Genomic DNA, 9,087 nt, shown 5'->3' on the forward strand with positions numbered 1-9,087 from the left:
TCATAGGAGATCAAGGGGTGCCCCTCTTGGGGGCAGGGGGGGGGGGGGGGGGGTTGGTTGGGAAGGTCCAAATGGGGACCTGAATTGTACATTTTCATCTTCTTCCTGAAAACCTCATGATGTATTTTCATCAAACTTGGCAGGTAGCATCCCTAGGGGGTCAGGATCTCAATTTATAAAAATGGGCACCATGCCCCACCCAGAGGGCCCCAGGGGGCCCCAATCCCCCCCCCCCCCCCCAAAGAAAAATTAAGGAATCTTAAAAAATTTGGGCCCTTATTGTACAGTTTCATCTTCTACTTGAGAATGCCTGGTCAAATTTTGGTAGAGCTGTGAATAATTTAGATTAGTGACTGTGTGAAAGGTGAACTTGCGATACTCAGGTGAGCGCTAGACCCGCGGGTCTCTTGTCTGTGGAAGTTTCCATTAAGATTGACCATTTCATTTCTCATGTATCATTTTAAAAAGCAGTGATGCTGTGGTTTCTTGTTAAACATAATTCTAGCGAGCTCAATGTACAAGTATAATGTGTTTTATGATCAGAAGATTTCTGAGTTCTACATTGTTGTATAGATGAGTGTACGGTATGATTTGTCTGCAGAGCAATCAATTACTTTTGTCACCCTTAATGCATTCTATGGAAGGCCTACAAGTAGCCTTTTCACAAGGCTTTGTGGCTTAGGGAGGAGACTAACTCGCCACCTGAGCATTGAGATAAACGAGTGGCGCAGCCAGGAGTTTTTTTTTTTCTTTTTTTTTTTGAAACCTGATATTTTTTTTTAAATGCCTCTGCCACAAAGTGTCGCTGGAGGCAGTATGTTTTGGGGTTGTCGATCTATCCGTCTGTCCGTCCGTCCTTCCATCCTTAATCGATGTTGTGGACAGCATAGCTTAAAAAAATCCTTGTCAGGTGTCATCATATTGCTTGGCATATGTAAGCTGTATGTATTAGTGGACAACTTTGGGTGCACATACTTAACCCTAATCAGGCTGGGCTTTTTTGGCTATGCTATATCTTGGGGGGGGGGGGGATTCCAAAGTCAAAGGTCAAGTGGAATTTCACCTTTTTTTTCTGTCTACATCTCAGAAATGCATCATGATTATTTTGAAATTTAGTGCATGTTCATGTACTGCCTGACATTACATACCCTGAGTATTCTGGGATCATGGGATCAAAGGTCAAGTGTCAAAGGTCAGGATAAAATGCTAAAATTGTACTTCTTAATGCTGAAATTACACCTTTTCTCCGTAACTTGGAGATTACTCAATGCATAAACTTAATAAAACTAGGGATATACATGCAATTCCTGAATACTTACTATCTTAAACAATTTTGCTATCCATCCGAATGTCACCTAGTTCAAGGAAAGTAAACACTCAACACATTTGTGACAGACATGTCATGGTATTCCCCACCCCCCCCCCCCCCTTTATGTGAAACTGTCATCTCACATTGTGAAGACATACTCTAGACATACTGGGAAAAACCATGTATAATTTATAGCAAAGGCATACCAGTTGCCATAATGACAATTCTATTTTTTTCCCGTTTTGCACATTCTTTTATGTAAGTAAAAAATGTATGAATTATTCTTGTGTTCATAAGTCAAAATTCCAATTGGTATGCTAATGAATCATGTGCCAACACAGGCAGCAATGGCAGCTGCTGCAGACAGTGCGGGCTGGTCTAAAAAATGAAGCAAGCTGCTGATATGCATTATGGTCTTATGCATATTGATTATATGCTGACGTCATTGCAAGCAAAGCAGTTTCCGATTGGTAGCTACCTTTTTCATAGCAAAATTGATGAGAAACAGGGTTCAAAATATTAAAAGAAATTCATGTCTGGTTCCATGAGGCTTTCTGGCTGCACCACTCGGTCTCGTGTTCACTCGTTCCCTTGCTGGCTATGAGGTCTTGTGAAAAAGTCTATATATGGTACCATGGGTACAGGGAAACCTCATTATTAAGAGGTCACAGCCCCCTCTTATAACAAAATGAGTTTTTGAGGACCCAACTGTTTATGTTACTTTATTTCAGTACAATTAGAAACCTGACACATGTATAGCAAGATAATTGTGATGGTTTGTGAGTCTTCTTTTCAACAAATTCTCATGTATATATGACATGGAGAAAAGTTCATAAGGATTGATTTCACAAATAATGTGCTCTTCAGTCGTAAATTACGCAATATTTACTTTCCACATAGTAATGCCGGGAATGTCTACATTATGAGTAGGTTTTGCATATCTACACTGGTATGTAGGCTTGAAATATATTCCATTGATATGAAGAATTTGAATTATATTTGTTAGATACAGAGCAAGCATCAGTGAATTTGTATGGGCTTTGATATGTGCAGTTCAAAACCATAATGCACCATGCCTCAGTTATTTTGATAGAGTATAAACTACTACAATCTTTAATAGAGTGTATAAACAAGTGCTAAGATATCCCCCCCCCAAAAAAAAACAAACAAAAAAAACCAAACATATATATATATATATATATATATATATATATGTATATATTGTATATACGCTGTATGTCATTACCGCATTTGTCCACCTTTCATTTATTTGTTGATGGATGCCTATTTTGAAAACCTAATTGCTGTCTGTGATGATTGGTCAAGATGACCAGAGCAAGATGAGCTAATATGGGTATCTTGATTACAAGTATGAACCTTTGTTTTCCTAGGTGTGAAAGTCGGGGTAAAAAGTTTAGGATTTTTTGTTTTACTGTTTTTTGTTTGTGGATGAAACAATTGGAAAAACAAAGAATTAATTTTGTGTGATTTAATACCTTCACCAAAAGGCTAACTTTTAATGCAGGTGGAGGTGACTTGTTTCTTCAAAAATTTCTGCCATTAAAAAAAAAAAAAAAATGGGAATGAATTTTAATGAAAATTTAAGCTGGGGTCCTAAACTATGATTTTACGCCAAAAACAAAATTAATCTGCAAAGGAAGGGTGTAAGAAAACTACAGTATCTGAACCCTGGATTGTTTTTTTCGTTACGACAGATATGTAATAATGAGATGGGGAGAGTTTCAATCTTGACGACGTCGTTACACCTCAAAGAATGCCTATCTTATAAGATGCTTGCTTAAAAAGAAAAGGAAAACAAAACAAAACAAAATAAAGCAAAACAAGGCAACTTTGTAACGATCATTGACCACTGCCAATTTAATCTTTTGCTTTCTTTTTGTAAAGTGCCTTGATTTTTATACTGCATTATATAGTTGCGTGATATTTTTTTGGCAAAGAAGCTGCCCTGGCATCGACCTGTACTTTCTAATTCACTTTCAGGTGATTATAACCACTCAGTATTTTGCCTTTTCAATCGCAACAATTTTATTGTTATATTTTTGTACAAAATCAAGAACCGCTGTTTCGCAGAATCTCAAAATAAAGTGCAAATATAACTTTAAATGTTGAAAATCATTTTTTTTTCAACAAACTTTACTGACCTCATGACCTGTGTTTCTATACGCGTAGTATCAGAAAGCAATGCTTGCTGTCTATATTTGTTTTCCTTTTACATATTGTATTCTATTAAATATATCGATTAGTTTCCCATATTTGGTGTGTTTTCGTATGATTGTGTATAAGTGGTCTTCATGATTATTTCCTGTCCGTGGTTGTGTGATTGAGAGCGTCTTACAGTATGTGACACGAAGCTGGCCGAGGCGTGATGACGAATGTTCGATTATGGGATGTGTGTTAATCTCTCAAGGCTTGAAACAAACATATACAATCCACACACTTATGTACACAGAAATCGCCAAACTAGAAACGTGGACAAAGTAGCTTGGAAAAAAGGAATAATGGTGCGATGAAAAAAGAAATTATACATTCGGTGTGTGTCAAGGCTGGCTAACACAGTACAAACTAGTGTACTTGCAGTCATGTTGAGGGGAAACAAGGGGGTGAACATACAACTATAGCGTTGCAAATTTTCACCTCGAAGACATGTACTACCATGGGTCAAATGGAAAAGCTTTATCCAAAGAGACCCCGTACAGTGTATCCATTCCCCAATTTGCCTAAATCCAAATTAATCGAGAAGGGTATAAGTACAGTGTTTTGTTTACTTTGGGGGATTGAAAAAGAAAGTCATTGCATAGCTAAATCATGAAAATCATCTGAAAAAAAAAATAGACCTCCATTACAGAATCGTTAAAACGGTTCAAGTGGCCCCGTTGTGGCAACAAGACGTAGCTGCAAAGGCTCCTAACTAAGAGTGACTTACTAAATTCCCAATTTTTTTTCCCTTCTCTTCGGAAGTGCATGTAGTGGTATTCAAACTGCGGGAATTATTTTTAGACCTTGTAAAATTATTGTGCATGATTATGTTTTTAGGTGGTCCCCAAATACATAACTGTATTTAGGATAATAGCATACCAGAATCTTGAGATTGATAATGACCACTATATGGACGTTGATTTAAATGTTAAATAAATATGAAAGTGTGACCGCTAAGCACTCCAAATCTTCTCTTCTAATCGACCGTCTTAAAATGGAAAAACAGTAATTTACGTTTGAGTTGATGTCCCATTTCCCAGGTCTGAGCTGGAACTCAAACGCCATATTATGTTTTTAACGGACTTTGGCGATGCGCATTTTTTTATTTTAATGACCTTTCAAAATAATGGTCTAAACCACCTGCTGAATGACAGCATTCCTGCACTTGTTTTCCTGATTATGTACGGTGTGCATATGCTATATTCTCTGTGAATCTTATTATTTTCAAAGGAATTACCACTGTTACAGATCATATAATCTCCATTAGCTCTCGCTCTGAAGCCATTGTTCATCATTTTCAATCACAGTCATCTCGTAGTGAGATTACCACATTTATATAATAATAAATAACATGTTCTCGGCTTATGTAATTCTGCCTACCAAGCAAGTACATGCATCATTTTTTAGCTAGGTCAACAGAGAAGATTTCACTTCTTTCAAGGGTCCGTCTGTTTTTATCCTTTGTAAACTTCATACATAGGCGAAAAACAAAATTTGCAAAGTGAAGGGTGAGAAAACTATCTGAACCCTGGATTTTTTTTCTTCTGTATAATGGATTTGTAATAAAGAGATTTGGATAGGAAGCTTTGCGAACTTCAATAATCACCTGGTCCGCCGGTATTATGTATGTACGTGAAAGTTTGTGCACATCTGGTCCATTGGTGCAGAAAATAATCACTTTTGGTGTGTCCATATGAAACGAGCCATTTTTAATAAACGAAGAGTTTGTTCGCAAAAACCGATAACTCCATTTTTGAAGATTTTGAAGTACGGTCTCTGTCATAAAGTACAAAATAATACCTTTCAAATGAAGAGTTTGTTCGCAAAAACCGTAAGTCCATTTTTGAAGATTTTGAAGTACGGTCTCTGTCATGAAGTACCAAATAATACCTTTTAAATGATATATTGGTCACTATAATTATATAAGGGTACATTTTTTTGAAGTTATGGTCAAAAGAAGCAAAAATTTTCTTATTATTCTCTTTATTTTTCTTGACCTTTAATCGCAACTATATCCATTTAGCAAATATGGACTTATCGGTTTTTTTGCGAACAAACTCTTCAAATAATGATATACCCTCCTTGAGCGTAAATACGAAGACACTACTTCCAAGTTTGTGGGTAAAAAGTTATAATGGAAGGCATTGTGATTTTTACGACATGCACGTCCTCTTTCAGCACCTTTTGTAAATTCGCAAACTACTGACCTTTCACACAGTACTGTCCCAATTGTACACAGCATGCTTTAAAAACAAAACAAAAATCAAAACAAAAACAAAAACAATAATTGGACAGCTGAATACTTACATTTTGTTTCTTGTATGTCTTTGTTCTTTATTCATATAACTCGCGTATATATAATCTCATCAAAAACAGTAATGTATTTATCAACACCGACAGAATATACAGGTGACATTTCAGGTGTGTATACAAAAACGAGTCATGTGACTATAGATATCTCACAAATTGATATACTGTGGTTTGCATAGTATTTATGAATTTCGACACAAAGGAGTTGGCATTTACGATGCAATATTGTCTTCTCCTCGCAATTATCCGTCACGGCTAGCACAGTGTGTCGACAATATCATTCACATATAGTTGCATGTATTTCTGTGACTTACCAATGATCCCAACCTGAAGCACCAGCAATTTTTCACCTAATACAAGTTTTATACTTGTCACTTTAATCAGTGCCAACATTCCAACAGGTAGGCCTAAATGATTTAAATGTATAAAGAATATTGCATAATCTTCCAATAATGTTTTATTTTAAATACAAGTCAGTCTGTAAATGCGCTTGAAACTGAGATCTCGGAGCAAATTATATGTCATCAGGCTCTTGACACCTACTATGCAGTAATAGGTTGTTACTATGCAGTAATAGGTTGTCGATTTCAAAATTTAGCTTATTCAACTCATTTTACTTACTACCTTCGTAAGTTTGAAATTTTGAAAAACGAAACAAATAAACACATAAACACAAACAATACCGCAACACCACGACCTGTACCATATTCAGATTATTTTTTTTTCCAGAATGCATGACTGCGGTGATAAATCGAGGTTTCTCTCTCACAAGCAACCATTGCTTCCTTTGCGCCATCGTTAAACAAATCAAATAGATGTTCAACATCTATACATAATGCCACGTACAACTGTCGTATATAGCTGTACATATATACACTGTAGGCTATAATAGAACCCATGAAAACATTCCGTTGATAAATATTTAATTGCTAGGTGCAAAATATCGAGAAGCTTGGTTGTAGAGGACTTCGGATACGTCCAGGGGCCCGTTGCATAAAAGTTACAATTATGGTAACTTTGCCATCCAATGGTAACTTCCATGGAATTCTTTATTTTGATTGGCTGTTGAGCATTGTTGCCATGGTAGTTACCATTGGATGGCAAAGTTACCATAATTGTAACTTTTATGCAACGGGCCCCTGGTGGATGTAATAAGACAGATGTTGAGAAGCACATCATGTGATATCAAGTTCGGTGCTAGTGCTGGTGCTCTAGTGCTATCTCCGCAAACAACTGCCTTAAATCGAGCTCCAACACCGATGATTAGATCAACGCAAGGGATACTGATCATAATTATCGATCTCTTACACTATAGTGTACTTTCACACCATTGTGAAGGCCACGGGATTGCGCTGGCATTATACAAAAAGAAAAAGAAAAGTGATGACGCTTGATTCAATTAAAAAAAAAAGTAGTCTGACTGCCTGGGTTTGGACACATGATGGGGAGGACGGATGCCACAATTTTCATCATTTCTGTATTAAAACAAAAAACAAAAACAAAAACAAAAAAACCCAACAACATACAATTCAGTTAGTAGACCTTCATTTTGCTCCAAGGCTAAGATTAGTAGCCATGCCTAGTTTTCGTGTATGTTCCGCATTATCTATACACGTGCAATATGGATCCATTGGACGTGATGGGTCTCGCACATAGCAACGCTAGTTTACACCAACACCGAAGTTAAAAATGACAAATTTAATAATCCCCATAGAGGATGGTGTTAGCTGCTGAGGAAAAACACTTAAATTGCCGACAAGAATAGTAGAGCTCGGTTCAGTAGATGACTTTTTTTTTCAACATTAATAGCTACCAAAATTACGTCATAATTTTGAGGTCAACCTGTTAATTAACACGGACTGATTCGAACTTCCTATGGGATTATTGCTGATGCTAGTGTTGAAATATCACTAACACCAGCGTCTGGCACCGAACCTGAAATCTTTCATTTTATTTTTCTAAAAGAAGCAACAATTAAGAGCCTTAATATTATGCACCTTAAATAAAATGTTTTGCCAAAAAGCGACTCAAAGGTAGGATGAAAACGTGGTGCAGTGACATTTCTTTTCTACAATTGTATGCCAAATCGTATAGTAGTAAACACCCCACATGAGTGTGTAATCGTACACTGCAGACACAACACATGGCATCGTGACCAATACTTCAGGTATATAGTAATCAATACAATAAATTCAGGGCTCCAAAAAGACAATGACTTTACGTATGTTCTGGTAGGTCTGTCCACAAGGCTACATGTCGAATTTGTTTATTGCTGTGTATAACGAGTTCAGGTAAAAGTATAACAAAGCAGTTGGGTCGCATATCTAGAATTTTTTTGGAGACGACGTTGTTGAACAGATCTGTCTTTAATACCCACACTTAAAATAATGTTTTTACCTCTGCTTCTTAAATTGCAAAGTTTTGGAACATACCGGGAAATAAATACTATGTAGATGCTAGCATCAAGAACTCACTTTAAATGAGCTGAGATAAGCACACACCTTGAAGAAAGAATACATCGAACACTATTTATGTACTCTATTGTGACGTATGTACTTCTCCGTTATTTTTCATCCATCCGTTCAGGTGTTTCAAGATGTATTGATTTAACATTACAATGTATCATAAAACAGACAAAGTTTATTGACAAACATTGGGCAGAGAGGGAGCGAGACATAGAGAGTATACGGGAGAGAGAAAACACACTATTATAATAGCACAGGGTCAGCCCGAACAAACTAACAAACACATATACAAATACAAACACATGGTTATACATACACAAACACATACATACAGAAACAAAACCTATCAATATTCCGAATCACCCTGCTCTGTTAAATAATTTGCACTACATGAACATGAAAGTTTGGTCGTATCATATATTTCTTTTTATGTGTGGTATCATTATACCGCTCTCTTACCTACAAAGTGTACACCACAATTATCTTAAAACGTAGTCGAAGAATCTATGGGGTTCATGGAGCACTCGTTGTTACTATTGCCTAACCATTTAGACTTGATAGATGTTGTTTTTGTAACCAACCAGTGCATATGTCTCAGTCACGCTGAAAATATAGATTGGAATTTGCAATTTTCTGAGAATGTCGATCTCTTGCATGGAATTCGTGACAGTGTAACTCTTACGTGGTTTTTATCATGTTGAAATAAAAACGACATGTGAACAAGCGATAAATACATGGCCAAGAACAATAATTTTGGCATCATTATGTGCAATGATGTCTGTCCCA

The sequence above is a fragment of the Diadema antillarum genome, unplaced genomic scaffold (genome assembly GCF_040938485.1).
Source record: "Diadema antillarum isolate AM-2024a unplaced genomic scaffold, OU_Dant_1.0 seq00001915_RagTag, whole genome shotgun sequence".
Lineage (NCBI taxonomy): Eukaryota > Metazoa > Echinodermata > Echinoidea > Diadematoida > Diadematidae > Diadema > Diadema antillarum.